The 25,047-nt window shown below is 44.9% G+C and overlaps 1 pseudogene; it reads right to left on the reverse strand.

Annotated features, from left to right (window-relative positions):
• Positions 1-10,256: 10,256 nt before the first annotated feature.
• Positions 10,257-16,885, reverse strand: LOC149748208 (large ribosomal subunit protein uL6 pseudogene; annotated as a pseudogene).
• Positions 16,886-25,047: the final 8,162 nt, after the last annotated feature.

The following is a 25,047-nucleotide window of genomic DNA, read 5'->3' on the forward strand; positions in this document are numbered from 1 at the left end:
CAACATTCCTTTATTGAACCATGTATACTAGTGAAATATAAAGAAACCACAAGAGTTTACAGGAAGATTACCAAGACTGATGTCATTAATTCAATATGAGGCTTCATATACTGAAAACAATTCATCTTCATTATAGAGCATAGAACCTTAAATTTTTGAAAAGCTAAATAAAGCAGTCTGCCTAACTTCAAATCTGTTCCATGAATACGTCTTGCATAATCATCTGACATACTTTTAGATGCTATACTAACAGCAAATAATTTAACAATAACTTTAACAAAACAATTTTAACTAAAAAAACAGTATAAAATTCTGGTCAGTCATATTTTTTTTTTTTTAGTGATGTGGTAAAGGCTATAAATTATTGAGTTCCCTGCCCCCGAGGATCTGGAGTATCCCTGTTACAATCAAACAATGTAAGTATAAAATGCTATTGTTAAACTATTAATTGCATAAGGAAAAAACATAGACTTCACTATAGCAAAGATGACTACTAGCTTTGGTTACTATTAGATTCAACCATCGTTCATTCACCAAATTTTCTGAGTACCCACTACAAGCCTGGCACTATTCTAGGCACTGGGGATAGAATGAACAAAAACAATAATAGTTTTTAATCATCGTGGGACTTGCATTCTGCTGTGGGAAATAGAGAAAAACAAACACACAAAAAATAAGAATTATAAGTGTAGTAAATGCTATTAAGGAGACAAACAAGGCTTTGCTATAGATTAGTCTTTGAAAGCTGAATTGTGGAATCCTAAAACTTAAAAATAAAAAATTCATGAAGAGTTACATCAGGATGGCATAGATTCTGGGACTTCCCTGGTGATGCAGTGGTTAAGAATCCACCTGCCAATGCAGGGGACATGGGTTCGAGCCCTGGTCCGGTAAGATCTCACATGCCGTTGAGCAACCAAGCCCATGTGCCACAACTACTGAGCCCACGTGCCACAATTACTGAAGCCTGCGTGCCTAGAGCCCATGATCTGCAACAAGAGAAGCCACCGCGATGAGAAGCCCGAGCACCACAACGAAGAGTAGTCCCCGCTCACTGCAACTAGAGAAAGCCGGTGTGCATCAACAAAGACCCAACGCAGCCAAAAATAAATAAATAAATAAATAAAGGAAAAGATGACCTAGATTCTGCAGAGCTTTGCTAATGTATAAGAAAACTACAGACACTGCCAGTGAAAACAGAGATCAATCTTTCATTGTCAAAGCTATTGGATGGCATTACTTGGCAATATAGTAGCCTCAGAAGATAATTAACCTCACAGTTCCACAGAGTTAAAAAGCATGTAAACATGATACTAAAAAAAAAAAAAAAAAATTAAGAGGTGCTTAAGGAGACAGGACAACCAAATGTAATGTGGTATCCTGAATGGAATGCTGAAGCAGAAAAAAACAAAAACTAAGGAAGTCTGAATAAACTACAGATTTCAGTTAATAATGTATCAATATTGGTTCATTAATTATAACAAATGTACCATACTAATGTAAGATGTTAATAATGGGAAACTGGGTGGGGCTATCTGCATAATCTTAATTTTTCTGTAAATCTTAAACTGTTCTAAAAAAATCAAGTATACTTAAAGAAAAATATATAAGATGGCTTCAGGAATTACAGTGGAAGGGAGGGGAGTTAGTAAAGACTTAAGGAAATTAAGAAATGAGAAGCCATAAAACTCTGCAATGTGAAATTAAAATATGACTCAAGAAATTCAAAGAAAACCTGCAGATACTTAAGTTATGATCTCTATTCATACTAAAATCTTCCTAGGACAGAGATCAATGGGTTTTTCATGCAAACTAAATAACTCTGCATCACAACATAAGCAGGCAATAACATCCCTGGAGTGCACAATAAGCACTTTAGATCCTATTTAACAGTAATGACCAATAGGCTATGCTTTATGTACGGCACTGTCCTGAAATTGTCATAAAATGCCTGGACAAGGATCAACCTCATAGGTCTTACTAAGTTTTGCTTACTTCAAGAAACAAGTTTAGGGCTTCCCTGGTGGCGTAGTGGTTGAGAGTCCGCCTGCCGATGCAGGGGACGCAGGTTCGTGCCCCGGTCCGGGAAGATCCCACATGCCGTGGAGTGGCTGGGCCCGTGAGCCATGGCCGCTGAGCCTGCGCGTCTGGAGCCTGTGCTCCGCAACGGGAGAGGCCACAACGGTGAGAGGCCCGCGTACCGCAAAAAAAAAAAAAAAAAAGAAACAAGTTTATACTTCAAGAAAAATAAGCAAAGAGGAGACTTGGTAAGGAGGACAGGGAGAAAGGATTATGTATGAAAGGAGAAAAATGATTTCCAGGTCTAACTGGAAGCAATTTTGCCACTATTATTAACCTACTTTAATGCCATACAAATTAGTATAGATAGTTCAAGGTAGTAATAAAAGCTCTGAATTTATATCAGTTATCTTCTTTCCAATCAAAAGAAATAAGTGTTTTCTATAGCCTAATGTAAAACACCTAGCAGGTAACTCAATATCTGATGACTTGGGAGGAACTAATCTCTCAATGTCTCAGTTTGAAAGATAGTCAGGAAAAGTGTGAGGAAAACTACAGAGGATGATAATCTCTAAATTGTGGAGTGTGAAGTGTGCATAAGAGCATAAAATTGGAATTACCACAAGAAGTAATTTTAGAGACAGCCATCGCAAAATTAGAACCTTATATCTAATACAAAGTACAGCCACAGCAGAAGCCTGATCAGGTAAATGAGATAACAATTTCACTCATCAGATACTATGGAATATTAACCACAGAAGAATCATTTAGCCAAGATGGTATTATATACTTAAATCTAACTGAGATAATTAGATGATGAAGTCTATTCCTTCTCTATTACTCCCCAACCCCAAAGGAAATCCTACAAAACAAAGATGTTTGTTATTCTAAAGCCTTCTCTCACAGGAATCTAAAATATATAATTGGAAAATATTCAAGAAGAAATGCAATAATTAGCATTTCCCCAGCAACTCCTGTTTGCCCCACTGTGAGGAGAATCACACACTGCTTCCTGCTGAAACGAGAAAAAGGAGAGGTGAAGTGTGAAAACTTCCAAGTAAATCGATCAATGACGTTGCATCTGGCAGAGACTGGAAAAGCATCAACATTGCCAAAAGAACTGTCAGTGATGGAAGTCAAGAGAAGAAAAGGAGGTTTTCCAATAAACCACAGCCCAACCCAAGGGACAAAAATCGCCCCTGCCCCCGCCACTCCCTCACTCCCCAACCACTCCATCCTCAAGCCGCCTCTGAGCCAAACAGACATCCTCTATAACCCACACCAATTCCCCATCCAGGTGAAAACAATCCAAGAAACTTCTAGAACCTCCACTTCCCACTTTCCATAAGATCTGCACTTCTGGGGGCCAGGCATCTGGGGAAAACAGCGGCCAGATCCCACCCTCCTTTCAAGGTGGAAGAGGCCGGGTCCCTCGAGTGGGGCTTCCCAGGGTGGGGGGGCGGGCTCACAGAGCTGACCTACTGGGACAAGAGCAGGGAACAGGGTGGGGCTCAAGAAGGGAGCTGGGGTTGATGAGCAAACGCGACGGTGGGAAGAAAGGGATGCACTGGAGTCTGAGGCTGGGCGGGGTGAGGGCCGGGGAGGCAGGTGGACGGGAGAGTGCCGGGCTGCGGGAAAGAAGCCGGCGGAGTAGGGGACGGGAGGTGAAAACCTGACCCTCGACAGCGGCGAAGAGGAACCGGTGGCCAAGAGGGGTCGGCGATCGCGGGCAAGGGCTGGGGGGTGGAGCTGGGCACGGACTGCAGGGCCGCAGTGGGGGCGGCACTGGAGAGCCGCACACTCACTGCTCTGCGGCCCCAAGAACGCGGACCGGAATTTCCTCAGCGGGGTCCAGAGGTCTCCGCCCGCGGACGTGAGGGAGCCGGAGGAGCTACCGCCGCCTCAGCCCAGGGGCCTCTCGCGCCGACGCAGCTCCCACCCGCTGACAAGAGATTTTCGAGGAAGGGCGAGCGCCGAGCTCCTGCGGCTCCTGCAGGGCCCGGCGGCGAGCGAGGCTGACGGCAGGGATTCTCTACACAGAGCAGCAGCCCTCGGAGTAGTCTAGCGCCGAGCGAGGCCCGCGGCTGAGAAGCGAAGCAGGGCGGTGTCGGAAGCAGCCATGGGTGTGCTTGGGCATCCGGGGGCTCGAACCGCTCCCTTCTCAGCGCCCGGAGACTCGGGTGAGGGCGGCGGGGCCCGAGCGCGGACGCGTCCGGACCCTCTTCCCGCGCGCAGCCTCAGCGCTGCCGCCGCCACAGCCCAGCCCGCTGAGTGCGGGGCGCGGGGCGAGCCTCTCATTATTGTTTTTATTCTTACAAAGCCCTTCGTCCAAATTTAGTTATCTACCTTTTTTTTTTAAGTTTTTTTTAAAGTGACGTTATTGTTATATGTAATGCTTTAATTCGTCTGGAAAGTAGTGTTTTATACTACAGCATAAAGTGTAGATCTAAAGTGATGCTGTGATTTTCAGCCACTTTCTCCAACATCATTTGCTGCATAATAACTCCCCTCTTCTTTTTGCTTTGTGAGCTTTCTTTCTCAATAAATTCGTATGGTATTTTGAATGGCTTCAGAGCTTTTTTTTTTTTCCTGATTGATTTGCCCATTAATTCTTGTGGATGCAGCCTTGTTTTACTTCTTTGTTTATAATACATTTACTATCCAGCAGAGAAAATGTCCCTTCCTCGTTTCAATTATTTTTGTTTTCCAAAATTTTTATAGTAAACTCATCTGTTAATTCTCCAGAGAAATATATAGCCAGGGAAATTTTGTCAATTTCTATTTATTTTTAAAATAAATTTACTTATTTTTGGCTGCGATGGGTCTTCGTAGCTGCATGGGGGCTTTCTCTAAGTTGGTGGGGGAGGAGGTGTGTGTGCGCAGGCTTCTCACTGTGGTGGCTTCTGTTGTTGCAGAGCACAGGCTCTAGGCGAGTGGCCTTCAGTAGTTGTGGCATGCGGGCTCAGTAGATGTGGCTCGCAGGCTCAGTAGTTGTGGCTTGCGGGCTCTACAGTGCAGGCTCAGTAGTTATGGCGCATAGTCTTAGTTGCTCCACCACATGTGGAATCTTCCTGGACCAGGGATCGAGCCCGTGTGCCCTGCATTGGCAGGCAGATTCTTAACCACTGTGCCACCAGGGAAGTCCTCAATTTCTAAATTCTAACTGTGTCAAATTCTTTTGAATTTTAATTGGAAATGTGATGAACTAGGAATTAACAGAGAGTTGACATTTTTTTCATCAGCTTTCCATTCAAGAATATGGATGTTTCTGTGTTTTCTCACATCTTTCGTATCGTTTATGGCTCTCATGCATTTCTTCTTAGAGGTGGTTAGAATATTTTAAAATTGCTTATTATGGCTGGAATATTTTCTGCCATCATACCTTCTAAGTGGTTATATAGAAATACAGTAGATAGTAAACAGAAAATACAGTAAATAACAGTAAATAGAAAGATTTGACTTTTTTGTGTATTTATTTTGCACAGAGGCTCTTTTGTGTTATTCTTAAAGTTTTTTGTTATTCTTAAAGTTTTCAGTAGGTTCCAATTTTCTGGCTGTATAATTATATTTTTACAAGTGATAACAATATTGCCTTTCTATATCTGTATAATCCATATCCATATCTATAAAGGATTTCAATCTAACATGAATGAAAATATGAAATGGAGAATCTCACGTGTGTCCTCAGAAGAACAGTACTTAAGAACAGCGAGACTGATTTCCATTAAATGTCTGATTTACAGAAGACTGAGGCTTATCTCCTTACCAAAGAACATTTGCCAAGAATCTCTCCCCATCCTTAAGCCAATGAACTTACTGCTTGGACTCTAGCTGGACTTCCCCACTCTTTGTACTCCTTGCCTATAAATAGAGTCCTTCCCAAACCCTCAAGTGACTCAATTGACTGTAGCTTGCTACAACATGCATTTCCCAAATTGCAATTCTTCTGCTACTCCCAAATAAACTCAAGTTTCTGGTAATTTGAGCTTACCTCGGTTTACCTCCTTATTTAGGTTGATATTCAATGGTGTCAGAAGTGGGTTCCAAAGGAGATGACCCCTGGAGGGACAGTGACTCTCAGAACTGAGCGAGGTACCTGCACTGAGCCCCTTAAGCTCAATGCACCTTACAGTCACCTTCTTCTTCTGGCTTGGTGAGTCTCCTCTTGGCTTTCAACCTCCCTCCTTTTGGTCAAGCTCTCCAACTTTATTCGGGATTTGGATAAGGACAGATTGTCCTTCTGGTGAGTGCTCTTTTGGTTTCTAAATTAGAATACACTTGGTTTAGATTTAAACTAGTGGATTTTCCTGAGAGCAAACCAAAAACTAAAATTGGTGAACACAGATTGAGCACCTAAATGCTGCCAGAGCGCTCGCCACCTGTATATGAGAGACAACCATCCTCCAAGCACAAGATTCCTGTGTAAGGATAAAATGGTCACAGGTGAGCAAGTTTTCCAGTTTTCCTCTTACCACTCACAAGAAAATTCCATGCAACAAGGGACACCTGGTCATAGGTTGGGCAAGTAGGGCAAAGGCCATCTGCCAGAAAAAAAAGGTATCCCATGAAAGGCACACTGTGGAACAAAACACAAGTTCCAACCCTAAGCATATCCCTTTGGCTCTCTAGGACTGTTTTGCTTCACTCTCGGGAAAACTCCGAAAATGGGATCCCAGTCATTTAAATGCTTTAAGGGTGGCCCCCTCTTTAGGGACCCCAGCCAGTTTTATGTTTAAAAAATTATGGTTTCTCCACATGTGCATGGACCAATCTTACTGAAGACAACCTAGAATTACAATGGCCATTATGAGGAATGTTCCAATTAGACAAGATCGTTCATTTAAGAGGTGCACTTGAAGACAAGGGTTCCCAAATCAAACAAACAGAATGGGATAGCTATTTTAATTGGCATGCAGAAACCCTCAAGAAGCTTCAAAATTCCAAAAATTTGAAGACTTCGTTGAAAGATTCATTGCAAAAGGCTAATGAAAAATTAAAGATATAAAAGGTACATGTAACAGAAGACTATGAGGCTGATGTAGCACCTACTGCTCCCCTCTATCCTCCTTTACTTGGTACTCATTCTATTGATACTAATCCTCTGTCCGAATTGCCTTTCTACTCTGAAGAGACTGCATGACTGCAAACGCAAATTCACCAAGTTAGTTATTCTCATGTCTACCCTCAAAAGAATGGCCCCCATATTGGTCTGTCCCATAGCTGACAGGACTCTGAGGGATATTCTGGTAAACTGCTACTGTTCCCAGGGAATTTGAGGTTCTTTCTTCGTCGCGAGAGAATTCAGACAAGTGATACATAAAAAGTGGTTGTTTTGAAGAGAGTAACACACTCCACAGACAGAGTGTGGGCCATCTCAGAAGGTGAGAGAGAGCCTCAAAATATGGCATGGTTACTTTTTATGGGTTGGTAATTTCATAGGCTAATGAGTGGGAGGATTATTCCAATTATTTGGGGGAAGTGGTGGGGATTTCCAGGAATTGGGCCACCACCCACTTTTGGCCTTTTATGGTTAGCCTCAGAACTGTCATGGTGCTGGTGGGTGTGCCATTTAGCATGCTAATATAGTACAATGAGCGTATAATGAGGCTCAACGTCTACTGGAAGCCGGATCTTCCGCCATCTTGGACCTAGTTGGTTCTCACTAGTGTTTGTCATGTACTATGGCTATGTCATTATTTTAGAGGTTGTGCCCTGCCCCCTTCCCTCCTGTTTCACTACCAGTTATTCCCTTAAATAGCCAAGGAGAAACTAAATTTAGAAGTAATGGAAAACCTTGCCAAATTTTAGTAAATACCAGAGCTACACTGTATTTTAAACCCCACTCACTTTGGAGCCTGCAGATTGGATCCTAGAAAGACTGGCAGAAGCCAAGTGAAGGGTGAGAATTCTTACCAGAGTCAGCTCTCCTGAATCTCTGTCTATAGTACCCAGTCGAGGGAGAAAAATAAAATTTCATATTGCCCCTGCCTTTCCAAACCCAGATCCATTGGTTATTGGTCCTTTCTCTCCTGGGATAGCTTTTACCTTCTTGTTTGTCTCATTTTGTGTCCTTAGAACTTGGCTTGACAATCATCAGGTTGGGGATCCCAAACTATGGCCAGACAGAAATGTCAGTTGCACCCCATTTATGACTAGATGTGGCTAGACAGAAATGTGGATTCCGCTCCATTTGCAGTTAGGGTCTATGGCCAGCCCTAAGGGCAATTGTCTAAATCTTTTTTTATTTGGTTATCTTTGGGAATGGCTCTGGATCCTGGGAAGGCAATCCCTTTTGCACTCTCTTTGGGACGCCTATATGTGTTTATCCCATGTATGTTTTTCTCTTCCTAAAGAACCCTGTTTATTGTTGAATGTGTATCTTTTCACACGTGTTCTTACAAACCTGGATTGTTGTTTTGCCTGTTTGTATTTTTAATTTACATAATGTTATTTGGTACGTCTCATTCTGTTTCTTACTTTTTATCAGTAAACACTACATCTCTAGGATACTTCCACATTGCTATGTGTTCATCCAATCAGTTACCTCTAATATGTAAATAATTCCCCAGGGTGTACGTCTACTACATTTTATCTGTCCTTCTCCCAGGATCTTTCAGCTCCCTGCTAACACAAATAGTGCTGCCATGGACGCCCTTATTCAGGTGCCCTTAAATAGCTGTGTGAGAATGGCCAGGAGTGGAATTGCTAGTCCCTGGGGAATGTGGACACCAGTTTTCACTAATACTGCCTGATTGTTGTCCAGAATGGCTGACAACCAGTCCACGTGCTCCCCCACACCCAGCAGAGCATGGAATTCCTGTATCCCTACAGCCTCACTAACATTCAACACATCATAGTAATACATGAAACCCAGTTGAAGAAGCCTAGCATTGCAGGAAAACTACCCTCACTTCCAACCCCTGGAGCAACTGGTCTCAATTTTTGTTTTCAGTTTTTCCAGTGGTTACTTTCATTTATCTAAATAATATTTTGGATTTTTTTTAAGATAAATAATTAATTTTTATCACAAAAAAAGAAATACCTTTCCATGCCTAGTTTTAAAAATTCCCATTAGGATTGCATATAGAAATTGTCAAGCAGTTGTTTAAACCTATTGACATGGTTCCTTGATAGTAACAATTCCTTAATCTTAAATCATCTTGGATTTCTTAAATACAATCTAAGTATGGGATGGCTAAGTCATTTCGTGTACTTTCAAGTTTAATTTATTTCTTGATATTAAGAAATACGGTTGCATTTATTGCTCTAAGTGATCCTGCTGCATCCCTAGAATGATTTGGAAAACCCAAAGCATGTGACCCTCAGTATTAATCAGGGTCAGTAAACTATGTTTTGTCACCTGTTTTTGTATGGCCTAAGAGTCTTTGAGAATGGTTGTTACATTTTTCAGATGGTTGAAAAAAACTTTTTTAAGAATAGTATTTCATTGGGTCATTTGTAGAGACGTGGATGGACCTAGAGACTGTCATACAGAGTGAAGTAAGTCAGAAAGAGAAAAACAAATATCGTATATTAACGCATATATGTGAAATCTAGAAAAATGGTACAGATGAACCAGTTTGCAAGGCAGAAATAGAGATGCAGATGTAGAGAACAAACGTATGGATACCAAGCGGGGAAAGCGGGGGTGGTGGTGGTGGTGTGATGAATTGGGAGACTGGGATTGACATGTATACACTAATATGCATAAAATAGATAACTAATAAGAACCTGCTACATAAAATTAAATAACTAAATAAAATAAAATTTAAAAAATAATATTTCATGACGTGAAACTAATATGAAATTCAAATTCAATGCCCATAAAAAAAATTTTATTGGAACACAGCTAGGCTTATTTGTTTTCTTGTTACCTATGGCTACTTTCTTGCTCCAGCCACAGAGTTGAGTAGTGGCAACAGAGATAATATCGCCCACAAAGCTGAAATTATTTACCATCTGTCCCTTTACATAAGACTTTTGCCAGCCCCTGGTATAAATGATTCAATCAACAAAAGTTTATGGTGAACCTACTAGTGAAGGACGTGCTGTCCTGGTCCCCACGGGTGTTTACTGTCCTGCTAGAGAGACAGTCACAACCCAGGGTGACAAGTGCTAGGATGGGACAGCAAGGGGAGGTCCAGGGGGATAGAGCAGAGGCCTCTAAGCCAAACTGGGGAGTTCAGGGAAAGCTTCTCACAGGTGTTTCTGTCCAAGCAGAGACCTACAGAGTGAGAAGGAGCTGGCCATGTGAAGATGGATGAGGGGAGGTGGCAGGAAGAATGTTCTGGGTAAAAGAACAGCAAGTCCAATGGCCAGAGGGATCAGACCATATTGCTGGAGGAACAGGGAGATGTTTGCGTTATCATTTGCATGATAGGCTTATTTCTAGTTAAACCAAGTTTAGTTTGCATATGAATAAATAACTGATATATAGGGCTCTTAGTGATGGAAGCAAGGAAGGAAGGAAGTGTTATCACTGATTGATTGATTCACTCATCCACTCATTCATTCATTCTTTCAATAAGAATTGATTGAGCACCTTTGTAGTGCTGAGCACTGGGCTAAGTCCTGAGGATGCAGAGGAAAACCTGAGGAGGGCTCCGTCCTAAAGGTGCTCACAGTTTATTGAGGAGAGCAGACAAAAAAATAATTCCCGCAGGTGCGAGGACCGCCCATACTGCCGTATCATGGAGGGCCCACCGCATTTCCAACCCCCTTCTCTCTGGCCACCTAGTCATTTTCCCAGCCTCCCGTGCAGCTAGGGGTGGGCGTATAACCGGTTTTGGCCAATAAAATGTAAGAGAGGTCTGCTGAGAAGTGTCTGGGAAAACTCTTCAGATTAAAGGTGAAGCCACAAAAGATACCACCACTTTGCCCCTCTTGCCTGCCTTTGAATAGAATTGTGATGATGGCACAGTGGGTTCTGTGGCAGCCACCTTGTGATCATGAGGTGATGAGCACCAGCATAAAGCTGGTCCCTGTTGGCTTCATCGAGCTGCTGCACCAAACCTGGAATTACACCTACCTTCAGGGACTCCTGGTTGAATTAGAAATTGCATGTTATTATTGTGTAAGCCAGAAGTTCTCAGCTGGAGTGATGACATCCAGGGGACCTTTGGCAATGTCTGGAGACATTTTTGGTTTTCACCATGGGAAGGGGGTTACTTCTGGCATCTAGTGAGTAAAGGCCAGGGATGGTGCTAAACATTCCACAATGCATAGGACAGTCCACACAACAAATAATTATCCAAAATGTCAATAGAGCCACGGTGAGAAACCCTAGTGTAAGCCATTATTGACCAAGTGCTTTCTTTTTTGATACAGGGAGTGGGAGAGCCTGGCCGGAGCTCACGGGACGGGGAGATAGGAGGAGGGGCAATGTCTACCTTAGGACACAGGAAAGAGGAGTGCAGGGAATTATTACAGCTGGCTTCACTCACACTGTTAGGCTTGGAGCAAGTTCCATGAGAGAGTTGTGGACCCCAGTCCCTCAGGTGAGACCCCACTGTGGGCTCCTCTAGGCCTAACCCTGCCTGTACCCAAGTGCCAACTCTGTGCCCCAGGCTAAGTGCTCATGTGGATCGCCTCCCCAAAATTTCCCAGTGATTCTGAATGGTCAGTATCATTTATTGCTGCTGAAATAAAATTTCATATTCTAAGGCAAGTCAAGGAAAATTTAAACATAAATCATTTTCTCTGTCCTTTGGCCGCCTCTCTCCCCTCTGCTATGCATTGTGTGTCTGCATTATGCATCGACCAAACCTCCCCACTAGCAGAAATACCTGCTCAACCATAAGGAGCAACTTTCTCCACTCCTTAAACTCTAACATTCCTTCTTAATCTTGTAAGGGGCCACCATGACCCATGGCCCACTACTCGCTTTGTGTCACCTGTCAATAATATGTCACTTAATGTACAGCCCTCTGTCTCAAAACCTTATATAACTGTGCTTTGACCTCTAATGGGCAGAACAGTCCCCAGAGCTTTCTGAGTGGCTGTTCCCGGGTTATAATCCTCAATTTGGCTCGAATAAAAATTTCCATTTCTTCCTTAGACTGGTTAATTTTTTCGTTGACATTCCCATTGTACAGCTGTGAAAAGTGAGGTGCAGAACAATGGGGTCCCATGGCTAATGACATGTTTTGGAGATTGACTAACAGGTTTTTTTAATCGGCCATTTAGCATTGTCCCTTAAGCATCTTAGTTTATCGTTTTGTTTTGTTTGTTTGTTTGTTTCCCAAGTCAAAAGAGCTTTTATTCATTTTTAAAATATCACAAAAGAGTCTGGCCTCTTGCGGTTTCTGTAGCTGGATCACTCAGATCTTATTCTTCAGCCTGCTGAACTGTTTCTTTTTCAGAAACATAGATACCATCCCCAAATTTTCTGATATCCGTGTTTTTAACTGTTGTGGCTTGCTGAATCAAAGCAGCCAAGTCTGACACAAGTTCAGTGTTGTTTCCTTCAAGAATCAACGCATCTTTCTGGGCTTGAGATACTGAACAAGCAACGCCTGGCCTCATCCGAACCCTGCGGATATATTTTTCACCCCAAAAATTCCGGATTTCAACAAGAGAAGCATTCTCCTGAATAATAACGTTGATGGGGGAAGTGAGCATACACAGACCTCATGTTGCAACGGAAGCCCAGTGTAACACCCTTGATCATGCTCTGTACATGACTATAGGTAGTGCAAACAGTCACCAGTTCCTTTCTAATCCCCCACCATTTGTCAGCCGGGGCCTCTTTTTCTTTCCAAGGAGACTAAGTTCTACATTGATGTGATTGAAGTCCCTCTGCAGGGTACCTCTGGGGCCCTTCACAATAACCGCGCATCCCTTCAGAGTAATGTTGACATTTTCTGGAATGTCGACAGTCTGATTGCTGAGAATGGTCTTCATTCTCACAGTAGATACAGCAAAAAGCTATTTTATCATTTTGATCATCACTTTCCAGATCTGTAAAACAACACGACTTACTTTATAAACATTATTATGGGGTAAGAATAAATAATGCATGTAAAGGGCCTGACACGTGGTAAACATTTCACAAATGGCTGTTGTTGTTCCTACTATTTCTTAGTATGCCCACTGGGGCTAAGGAGCTGGGGCTGCAGTGCAAATGTCAAAGCCAGGCCATCATCACGGTCGCCTGAGTCACCCACTTGCAGTGGGGACCCAGAAACAACTGAGGGAGGGGAGATTCTGGGAGCCACTGGGGAGACAGAAAAAGTCATTGAGATAGGGGAGTGTGAATGCAGACTGAGATTCATTGAGTACTTTAGGCACAAGACCTAAACAGTTATTTTGCACAGGAACCAAAAGACTTTTTTTGGCCACGCCACACGGCTTATGGGATCTTAGTTCCCTGACCAGGGATTGAACCCTGGGGCCCTTGGCAGTGAAAGCACTGAGTCCTAACCACTGGACTGCCAGGGAGTTCCCCCAAAAGACTATTCTGAGACTACCTTCTGGCCGGGGGACTTTGGTCCTTGGTCCTTACCTGGCTTGGGAAAGAGTGAGGTCACTGTCTTTCAGGTACGTCTCACCGAGGAGAAGGAAGAAGACATCCCTCCAGGAAACTTGGAGGGTTGGAGTCCAAACACAGATGGGGGGTGGACCTTGCATTGGTTGATTCCTGGTAGAGGGTGTGGCCCTGGGAAGGAGGGTGCTTCACACCCTTGCTCTTTGTTCCTGGGAGTCACCAAAGGCACGTGTGCTCCATTTCCATAACGCAAAGTCTCTTGCCAGGTTGCGGGCAGATTTCTGGGAATTGAGGCTCCAAGCATAGACAGGTGTGAGTGTCTCTTGTGAAAATTCTTCTTCTCTTAAATATGTCACTTAGAACTACTCTACCAATGGCTCCTGAGACTGGGGCCCTCTCTTCAACCCACTCCTCTGCATTTTCACTCAAGAGCAAGTTTATCTTCTGTGTTGCACACCCAGGCCACACAAGAGGGTAAATAATCTTTCTAAACAAACAAATATACAGACTCTCAGGGGGAAATAATATCCATTTTGTGTCTATACCACCATTTATTTATTTACTCACCTTATTGTTCTGGGGCATTTGAGTAGTTTCAAGTTTTTGAGTTTTTGGCTATTACAAATAGTGCCGATGTAAGCAGTCTTATAAATGTTGTTTTGGGGGAGCACATGCCTGCATTTCTGTTATGCACGTATCTAAGAGTAGAGGTGCTGTGTCAGCTTTACTAGATGTTACTACTCAGTTTTCCAAAGTAGCTGTACCATGGTCCACTCCCACCACCAGCAGTACATGAGAGATCAGGTTGCCCCACATCCTCTCTGACATTTGGTATCACCAGTCTGAGAATTTACAGCTACAGCTGCACACAGGAGCATGGCTGCATCTCACAGACATGAAATAGGGTGAAAAAGACCAGACATAAAAGTAAACATGCCATCTAATTCCCACTTACATAAAGCCCCCAAACAGGCAAAAATAATCTAAGGTGTTAGAAGTCAGGATAGTGGGACCTATGAGAAGCAGGAGGGGGGCTTCTAGGGTGCTGGTGATGTTCTGCTTCTTAATCTGGGTGCTGGTTACACTTTACTCCCTTTGTGAAAATTCATCAAGCCATGTAGTCAGGATTCATTCAGTTTTCTGTTTGTTATACTTAAATAAAAATTTCAAAAAAATATTCTCTCAATCTCCTTCTCTCCCTTCCTCTGTCATCTTTCCTCATGGTACTTGGTTGGGAACTGTCCCCATCAGAGTCCCCTTCATGGCTCTGCGACCTGTACAATTGCACAGGTTCTACACTCAGAAGAACCTTTGATTGGTTTCATGCTCTGCCATCTTTGTCTTGAAATTCTTAATACTTTTTGAACAAGGGGCCTTTTGCTTGCTTGCTGAGCCTCACACATCACATAGCCACCCTGGCCATGGGCAGCTGCCAGTGTCTCTGCACAGATCCCCACGTAAGGCTTGGTCTCTGCTCGGCACTGAGGACAGGGCCAGGTTGCCGCTCTGCCTGATCAGGGAAGGTGCCAAATGCCCATTTTGGCCCCAGGATGGTTCTCCCTCCTGCGAGAACCTGGGATTGCATTTACCTGCGGATGGAATTACCGGGTCATAAGGTAGGTTCATGCATAATGCCTCTCATGGCTCTCTGCCCCTGTGCTTCCATCTGCCTTAAAAAAAAATTGTAAAATATACATAACATAAAATTGACCATCTTGGGCTTCCCTGCTGGTGCAGTGGTTGAGAGTCCGCCTGCCGATGCAGGGGACACGGGTTCGTGCCCCAGTTTGGGAAGATCCCACATGCCGTGGAGCGGCTGGGCCCGTGAGCCATGGCTGCTGAGCCTGCGTGTCCGGAGCCTGTGCTCCGCAACAGGAGAGGCCACAACAGTGAGAGGCCCATGTACCGCAAAAAAAAAAAAAAAAAATTGACCATCTTAACCATTTTCAAGTCTGTAGCCCAGTGGCATTTAAGTACATTCACATTGTTGTACAACCATCTCCACCATCTGCCTCTTGAACTTTTTCATCTCCTCAAACAGATACTTTGTACCCATGAAACAATAACTCCCATTCCCTTCCACCTGCTTTTACGATTTTTTTCCTGTCTGTCTCTCTTCCCAATTACACTGTGAACTCCGTGAGGGCCGAATGGGGCTTACTCCCCTTCAGATAAGGAGGAGCATATATGATGTACACAGGGCCTGGAGGACATGGGGAAGAAAATAGTTTTGTTAAATAAATTTAAAATATGGGATATAATTTAACCCTTGTTTGAAAACTGGGCTGATTCTTGGGCTAATAAATTCTCTAAATTCAGTGTTGAGCCAGTACCCAGCACAAAGCTGGATCCAAAACCTCTTTGCTGACAGAATGAATAAGGAAGGCATTAACTCTGCTACCAATAATAAAATATTGACTCTTTATTAAGCACTTACTAGGGGCTCAATATTCAGAAAGGACTTAGTATTTGACACTCTATATTTTCTTCTTTGACTTAGTATTTGACACTCAATATATTTTCTTCTTTTCTTTATGAGCATTATCACATTTGACCCTATGGTCGCCCTCTAAGGTGGCCACTCAGTTTTCGAGGGAGAAACAAATTCAGAGACATTGTGTCCCCTGCCAGAGGTCTCGCAGCTGACAGATGGTTCCAGTCTGGGCGACTCCAAAGCTCAGTGCTTTCAGTATTTACTTTACAATGCCTCCCTGGCTTAATTAACCAAAACAGAATTTCTGACAGTTTTTTACTTTTGTTTGAATAAAACTAGTTTTTCTTTTCTGATTACAAACATGGATAAATTCGCTTTTAAAAAAAATTCAGGCACTACAGAAAGTGAAAATGTGAACTTTTAAGACTTCTTAGAATGTTCTGTCAAGACTCGTGGTAACCCTACCAGGGGTAGCAGAATTTGGAGAACATGCTCCTGATCAACTCCTCCTTCTGAGTTTTGTTTTTTTTTTTGGGGGGGGGTACGTGGGCCTCTCACTGTTGGGGCCTCTCCCGTTGCGGAGCACAGGCTCTGGACGCGCAGGCTCAGCGGCCATGGCTCACGGGCCCAGCCACTCTGCGGCATGTGGGATCTTCCCGGACCGGGGCACAAACCCGTGTCCCCTGCATCAGCTGGCGGACTCTCAACCACTGCGCCACCAGGGAAGCCCCCTCCTCCTGAGTTTTATCTCCAGGTCAAGGAATATATATTACATACAATGACCTTTCTTTCTAGATCATTCCCTCTTCAGAGTTCTTTGTAGAGAACCGAGGAAGGTTTGCAGGTGCTAAAACTACCTCCTCCTCCTCCTTTCCCCTGACTCGTGTTTCCCATAAGAGTTTTTCTTTTCTATTCCATGGACTGGCCTTCCTCCAGCCAGGCCTAAGTTTGTTTTCTGAGCGTTGGTTTCTCTTTGGGGGTAATAAGGAAGTTGTCAAGCAAAACTGTTTTTTCCAGGGTAGCTGAGATAAGCCTCTTATCTGTGGAGGAGCGGAGAGCAGCCCTGGGATAGGATGACGGGGCTGTAGTGGGTGGCCCCTGGATTGGCTGCCCATGAGCTCACCTCCTGGGACATATGATAAATATGGCTCTGACCAAAGCATCTTCTGAGACAGTCTGGAAACTGGCAGCATATTCTCCCTTGGAGAGCTGGGACTACTACCCCTCACTGGATACAACTTGCAGCAGACAGGGAGTGGTGCCTACACGTTGCTGGGAGTACCCAATGCAGAGCCCTCCGGTTGGAAGGTCGGGACCAAAATTGCCCTGGGACAGGAGTGACTTTCATGGTCTGAGGTTGGTTGAACGATAGTCTCCCCTTTGAAGGCTGGAGTAGTGGGTAGGTATCTTGGGGTCCTGAAAGGAGGGTAGACCCTGAATCTAGTCCCAGTGCTGCTTCTAGCTTGCTAGGCTTCAGTCTCTTCATCTCTAGAAAGATAGAAAATTCAATGATGTGATCTCAACCAGGTGTCATGCAAAGAGCTCTGAACTACCTTGGACACAGAAGCACTGAACTCAAGTCCTAGCTTAGCAATCCTGAGCAGGGAACTTCACTTATCTGGGCCTCAGTTTCCTCATCTGTAGAACAGGGACAGCATTACATACCTCTCCTGCTCATTTCCCTAATGGAGGTTGTAGAGGTCAAGTTATAGGCTTTATGTGAAGGTACATAGTAAAGGGAAACTTCACATAAATGGGGACGCTGTTATTACCTATGGCTGGATTAAGGTTTTATCATTTTAAGTTTCTTGGAAGCTAGCCCAAGGACAGGGAGATCTTATGAAAAGAGTTCTGGTGGCCTGCTGCTCTGACAGGGATTTGAGAGGGGATTATAACATTGCATGGTCTGTGGTCTTGCATAGAGGACAAGACGGGGTGAGAGCACAGATGTGCTGGATGGAGGGGAGCCGCGGTCATTTTTGGAGCTCTCCAGCTTTGTGTGTGATGACCCCACTGTCCCTGCAAGTCTGCCCCACTGCTGTATCATGGGGCCTGAAGTTCCACCATTAGGGAGTTCAATCTTTTGGGTTTCGAAAGATCCTCAAAAGATGCAAATCCCCAATATTTTGGAAAACAGGTACCAGGTGACGTGTGTTTGATGGTGACAATCGGATTGGGCAGATGGTACAAGTCCAGCCCTTTACATTGAGCTGTGGGTCGGCTCAGGCAGAGCTGACCCGCACAGGGACACCACGTGGCTGCTCAGATATCTCTGTGATCTGAAGCTTTGTGCAAAATCCCACTGGGCCCTGCTGTGGTCAGCCCGTGGCTGGAGTCCTCCGTCCCAGCCTGGCCTCACATTTTGAAGTGGACAAGGACCAGCTGGGGAGTTCCCAGAAACGGGTGCCCAGGCAGGGGATGGGTGCAGAAGCAATGTGATTTGAGGTCATCGGGTGATGGGCTGGAACAGAGAGGACTCAGGGGGTGAGGTGCCCTCTCCTCAGGCCGTGAGGGCCTGCTGCCAGCCGAGTCAACTCAGTCTAAGGAGGACTGTCCTTAATTCCTGCCGGCTGACAGCGGAATGATTTGCCTTGAAGGGTGGTGAGTTCCCATTGCAGGAAGGGTTCCAACAGGGGATGCGAGTCTGCAAAGCAGTCCTACCCTACAGGAGGTGGGCTGGATACTTCTTAGGTCCCTTCCAACTCTAGGAACCTGCTAAGGACCCCACAAAGGAGAAGGAACACCTGAATTTTTCCCATCTAACACCTGGGAGCTGGGCATGGGAGCAGGATGGGTCCGGTGTTGAGGGAAGAGTTGACCACCTTGTCCCCCACTCGAGTCATGCCAGTGGAGGTTGGAGGTGTCCTCCCAGGAGCGTGTGGCCTGTGGATGGGAGGCACACCATCTCGGGAGCCCAGATGGAAGGCTTTGAGCATGAACAGGCACTCACCCTTGGGGTTCTAAGTGTCCATGGGCTCACCTGTGTCGATGAAAAGTAAACGTGAGCTCAGGGTCAGCCCTTGACCCTCCAGCCCATTGACTGGCTTCCAGCCAAGAGTCTGTGAGCCCCGCAAAGATTGTTTACAATCTTTGCCTCTGGGACACAGATTTCAATACCTGGGCACACGTGAATGTCTGACTCCACGGGTACAGGTCACGGCAGGTACATGTGTGGACGTGGGTTATCTCTGTCAGTGTGAAATAGCAGATTTGCTCACTTCTAAGTGTGTGTGTGTGTGTGTGTGTGTGTGTGCTTATGGGAGGTCTCTCAGCGTGGGAGAAAGAATTTAGAATCCAGAGAAGTGGATTCAAGCCCCAACTCTCTCCCCTTCCAGGCTGTAGGACCCTGGTCAAGTCTCTTAATCGGCAAAGCCTTAATCCCCCCACTGCCAGCCTGGCCCGTTGCCAGGGCTGTGGCCAAGTTGAATTGAGATCATGAAGATGAAGGAGGTGCTGGGTGTCATGTGGCTGGTGAGCACATATCTGTGTATTGTATATTTTTTCCACAAACACTGAGAGCCTCCTAGGCAGTGTGGACGCAGCAGAAACCAGGCAGGCTTGGGCCCTTTCTGTGGAACGTGGATCTAGACAGGAAGGGCATTCAGCAAATAAATACTCAGATAATTATTTCCTTTACACTTGGAGTAAGGGGAATTCCAGGGTGTTATGAGTCCTTGTAAGTTTACGGTATACATGAGCATGTTGCTGGGTCACATGACCGTCTTAGCCCATTTGGGCTGCGATCACAAACTATCATAGACTGGGTGGCTTATAAACAACAGAAATTTATTTCTCACAGTTCTGGAGGCTGGAAGTCCAAGACTCAGGCACCGACAGATTCGGTGTCTGGTGAGAGCTTCCTGGTTCAAAGACCAGGTCTCTCCGTGTCCTCATGCGGTGGAAGTGGCAAGAGAGCACTTTGGGGCCTCTTTTATAAGGGCACTAATTCCTTTCATGAGGGCTCTGCTCAAATGACTTGATTATCCCAAAGGCCCCACCTCCTACTACCATCACACTGGGGATTAGGTTTCAACATATGAATTTGAGAGGGACACAAACATTCTCAGTCTACAGCAATGAGTGTCTGTGGGTGTGACTCTGGGTCCACAGGCACTCTCCCTCTGAGTAACCAGCTGTTTATTGAGTATCTATTGTGTGAAGTCCAGCGGGGACGGGGGAGGGGGGAAGAAGGGGAGTGGCTAAATTCCTCTAGGAAATGGTGCCAGAGCAGTTACAAAGTAACATAACAGGTGCATGAATTAGAGAACTGTGTACAGATGAGGTCAGGGTATAATTTAGAAAATAAACTCCAAATAGTAGCATGCTTGGGAAAAATTGGCAAACTCTCCGCTCCACAGTAACTTAAGGTCAGCTCTGTGAACTTTTCTGGTGTTTTGCTGTTGTTACTTTTTAACATGTCACCGGTATACGTCATGTCTTATCAGAAGTCCTGTGATCTGCAGATCACTTGGGTATTTCTGAGCAGACTCGGACTTTGCCCTGAAATCCACTTTCTGCCAAGGCAATCAGCAAGTTTACAAGAGCAGCTGGGTTTCCATGCAGCTATGGTCTGCTGCTGTCTCAGGGTTACTGTCTGGAAGCATGGACCAGACAGGGTGGGATTTCCTGACAGGCAGGCAGAACTTGGGTAAAGTCCCAGGCAAAGCAGGGGCACAAAACAGGAAAACAGAGGAAGGAAAAGAAAGACTTGCTTTGATGAATTCTAGATAGGCAGAGTTTTACAATCAGAAAGTCTGGAAAGATTTAATTTCAGCACATATAGAATTTGTGTGCATGTGTATGTATGGCGTGTGTGTGTGGGGGTAATATTAAAACACCATCTTCTCAGGCTTAGAGACTTTAAAAGTCTGAGGACACGTCTGCCCCACAGAAGATCTTCCAGGGTGTCTCCCTGGGGGAGGGTATGTTTGCCCTCCTAGGTCAGCCACACTCTCTCAATCGTGTGCTAAGTGTTGCAAGACAGAATCTTTGGAACATTACAGAGGAGGAGCGGCCAGGGGGGTAGGAGGAGAGTGGGTCTGAGCTCTGTCACAGCTTCCCAGAGAGGAAAGAGTCGCAGGAAGAAGTAAGAGGACGAGGTATCAAACACTGCAGCACCTTGAGGGAGGATGAGGAATGGGAAGAGGTCACTGGATTAGGGTAGGAGGCCTTGGGAGATTCTGAAGTTTCTCTTCACTGGGGAAACACTCTTGGATGGCCAAGGTCACACATCACCCACACCACCTCTCCTTGCCTCTGGGCTGGGGGTTGCTCCTCCTTCATCTTCCCCTGGGCTCAGAGCACTGTTGTTCCAGGGAAGGGGTGGTCAAAACAAGGCAGTTTTCTTGAAAAAACATCACAAAAGAAAACCATTGCCAGGTGGAATTGTACTGATGCTCTGATTAGAAGTAGCAACGTGTCCTTTGAATGCGGTAGGAGGATGCTGCAACCATCAGCAATGGTGAAAACCGTTTCCATAGCAATGACAGTTTTTTAAGGAATGACTGCACCTCTTTTCTCATTAGCTGGGGAAGGATGCTGTGCCCTCATTGTGGTGGGCCCCCTCGAGCCAAGTTAGCACAGGAAGAAAAGGGGCTGGTTTGGTGGTTCTCTTACTGAACAGCTTCTCTGCCAACCTCATCCAATTTGCCCTGATCGCAGGAACATACGGAGCAAGCAAAGAGAACCCTGACACCATTCAGTGAATATTTCTTTTTCTTTTCTTCCTTCCTTCCTTCCTTTCTTTCTTTCTTTCTTCCTTCCTTTCTTTTTTCTTTCTTTCTCTCTCTCTTTCTTTCTCTCTCTCTTTCTTTCTTTCTCTCTCTCTTTCTTTCTCTCTCTCTTTCTCTCTTTCTTTATTTCTCTCTCTCTCTTTCTTTCTTTCCTTTCTCTCTTTCTTTTCTTTTTCTTTTTCTTTCTTCAGCTGTGAGGCTTGTGGGATCTTACTTCCCCCACCAGGGATCAAACCTGTGCCCTTGGCTGTGAAACGTGGAGCCCTAACCACTGGACCACCAGGGAATTCCCTTAGTGAATATTTCTGGATCAGCTTACTTGGATCTTAAAATCAAATAGATCTTTGACCTAAACTTCTCCTAAGACCACGTGCTACTAAAGAGAGAGAGTAGGGACTTCCCTGGCGGTCCAGTGGTTAAGATTTCACCCTTCCACTGCAGGGGGCGTGAATCCTGCATGCCTCACAGAGCATGGCCAAAAATAATAATAATAATAATAAAATAAAAAATAATAAAGAGAGAGAGTAGCTATCAGGGAAATAGAGCATTACTGTCATCACCACCTACTAACACCTCCACTCCCGCCCATGTGAAGAATTGAACATTCTCTTTGAGGGCACAACCTACATCTTGTTCCCTAGCACTGAGCAAACTTCCCCGTACATAGTGGGTGCCTGTTAAAGGTTTGTTGAAAGGAATTAATGAGAAGAAAGCAAAATATTTTCTTCTATGATTTCTTTTCTTATCCCACGTAACGCCACATTTTAGAAGCACAACCGTAAGGCAGCCTCTGAGGCTTTCAAGAACATTAGTCAATTTCCAGATAAATTAGAGATGTGTGTTGCTAAAAGTTTTCATGTAACTCAAGTGTTCCTTTAAGGAACATTAAACAACAAATAAGGCCTTCCAAATTGCCTGCTTCTTTGTTTTCTCATTTCCTCCAAGACTGTCCATGTGTGGACACTCCGCAGTGCCGGTGGTACCCACTGGCCTCTAGCCATCCTCCCTACCCTTCCTCCCAAGACCCATGTTAGAAGGAAGAAAGGCATCCTTGACTGTTACTGTCACCTTCAAATCTCTCTGTTATGTCCCTGTGTCTTTTCTTCCCTCTACTTATGTATCTTCCTCACATTCACATGGATCCCTGCACATCTGAAATCATAATTATAGGTTCTTATTTTTGCCTCTAAGTGGGACATAGTAATAGAGTACATTTTAAAGTAATGAATCAGTTGGTAAACACAGAAGATACATGATACATAGTACGTAAATACTTAATACACTAAATAATAGTAAATGCGTGATGAGGCCATAATTACAGATTAGAGTAGGCAATCCATAAATCTAAACTCCATAGGAATCTCTGGGAGCTCAGGACTGAGATTCAAAACATACTTTATTTTTCTTTTAACTTCCACCAAAGGGCAAAGGGTTTCTGAGCAACCCTGGGAAAATTAGAAAGCCCCAGGTGTTTCAGATTAAAGACACTCTAATCAAGTGAGCTGCCTACACCCCAGCCTACTAAAAAGCTGCCCAGGAGGAGGTGGTTCTTTTGTCTTTTCCATGGGCAGCTGCTTCATTCTAGATGGAAAACGGAAGGGCCTGGGCTGCTTTAAGATGGAACTGGTGCAAATTCATTTATTGTATGTTAACTAAACATTCTTAGGTATTGTTCAGTTTACTAAATGTTTGTTATACATTTATTCCTTTGTTTAATAAGTACACCGGTCTAGGTACTCAGGATACAAGACCTAGCAAAACAGACAAAGGGGAGGGAGAGAGGTTCACACAATAAACCACTAAACACGGAAAGATATGATATTGCCTAACATCGGGGGGTGCAGTAAAGGAGGAGACGGTGTGCTAACGGGAGTGCAATGGGAGGGCCCCTATGGGAAGGTGACATTTGAGCAGAGCCCTGAAGGAAGTGAGGGAACAAACTGTAAGGTGGTCTGGAAAGAGGGAACAGCCAGGGTGAAGACCCAAAGTGGAACAGGCCTGAGGGACAGCAATCAGGGCTGCATGAGGGGAGTGGAGTAAGTGAGTAAGAGGGGACAGGAGAGGTGATGAGGCCGGGTCAGTGGGGCCTTACTGGCCATTGTAAGGACTTAGACTTTGAGCCATTGGAGACAGGAGAGTGACAGGCTCTAACTTAATTTGTAAAAGCTCCCATGGCTGCTGAGGGGAGAAGTTACTGTAAGGAGGACAAGGGTAGAGCAGGGAGATCAGTTAGGAGGTGACTGCAGTAGTCCAGGTGAGCAGAGATGGGGCCTAGACCGGATGGTGGTGGAGGAGGAGGGGAGATGTGGTTCCAGGCCAGGTGTGTGGTTTTTTTTAAATTTATTTAATTAATTAATTTATTTTTGGCTGCGTTAGGTCTTCGTTGCTGTGCATGGCCTTTCTCTAGTTGTGGCGAGCCGGGGCTGCTCTTTGTTGCAGTGTGCGGGCTTCTCATTGCAGTGGCTTCTCTTGCTGTGGAGCGTGGGCTCTGGGTGCATGGGTTTCAGTAGTTGTGGCTCGTGGGCTCTAGAGCACAGGCTCAGTAGTTGTGGCACACAGGCTTAGTTGCTCTGCAGCATGTGGGATCTTCCCGGACCAGGGCTCTGACCTGTGTCCCCCTGCATTGGCAAGCAAATTCTTAACCACTGTGCCACCAGGGAAGCCCCGGGTGCGCTTTGAAAGTGGAGCCAACAGCCTCTGCTGATGGATCAGACGTGGGGAGCAAGAGAGAGAAAGGAGTTAGGGATGACTTCAAATGTTGGACCTGAGCAATTGGAAGAACAGAATTGCCATTTACTGAGCTGTCTTGTGAAATATTCTTAACAGCCTGTGAGATAGACAGGTAGGTCTCAGGCACATTTCAGATGAAGACACTGGGCCAGAAAAGCTGCAGGAGCTGCCCGCAGTCCCAAGGGGCAGGACGTGGCCTCTGGCTCCAGCTGTATTCATTTACTACTGTTGCTGTCACAAAATACCACAAACTCTGTGGCTTTGGAATAACATGAAGAAATTATCTTATGGTTCTGGAGGTCAGAAGTCCAAATTCAGGGAATTCCCTGGCCATCCGGTAGTTAGTACTCCACACTTCCACTGCAGGGGGCCGGGGTTCCATCCCTGGTCAGGGTACTAAGATCTTGCAAGCTGTGCGGTGCAGCCAAAAAAAAAACAGTCCAAAATCAGTCTCAATGGACTAGAATCAAGGTGTTGGCAGGGCTGTGTTCCTCCTGGAGGCTCTGGGGGACTAGCTGTGAGACCTGGGGCATGACCCCCTGTGGATCAGCTTCCTCCTCTGGGAAATGGGACAAGGGTAGCCCTTCCTCCCAGGGATGCTGAGGAATTTAAATGAGACAACAGCTTCGAGAGCTTATAGTACTCAC

Source organism: Delphinapterus leucas, chromosome 10, assembly GCF_059928025.1.
Source record: "Delphinapterus leucas isolate spDelLeu-1000000601 "Yukka" chromosome 10, BTC_Dleu_Yukka2, whole genome shotgun sequence".
In the NCBI taxonomy this organism is placed as follows: domain Eukaryota; kingdom Metazoa; phylum Chordata; class Mammalia; order Artiodactyla; family Monodontidae; genus Delphinapterus; species Delphinapterus leucas.